We start from the raw sequence: 222 nt of genomic DNA on the forward strand, positions 1-222 counted from the left end.
TGACAAATCTACGTCGAAGGTTGTTATGGAATGTAGACGTACTCTTAATGAACTGGCAAGGTGTTACGTCACTAATGTTGTGTGGGTGCCAGGCTACAAAGACATACCAGGAAACTGTACTGCAGAACTAGCAAGGAAAGGAACCTTGTTTCCTGCAATCAGTACAGCTCGTAATGCGGGCATTCCGCTATCTTCTTGCAAGCTCTGGCTTGAGAATAACTT

Source organism: Rhagoletis zephyria, unplaced genomic scaffold, assembly GCF_001687245.7.
Source record: "Rhagoletis zephyria isolate East Lansing unplaced genomic scaffold, Rhagoletis_zephyria_1.1 Rzeph_scaffold_17239, whole genome shotgun sequence".
NCBI lineage: Eukaryota > Metazoa > Arthropoda > Insecta > Diptera > Tephritidae > Rhagoletis > Rhagoletis zephyria.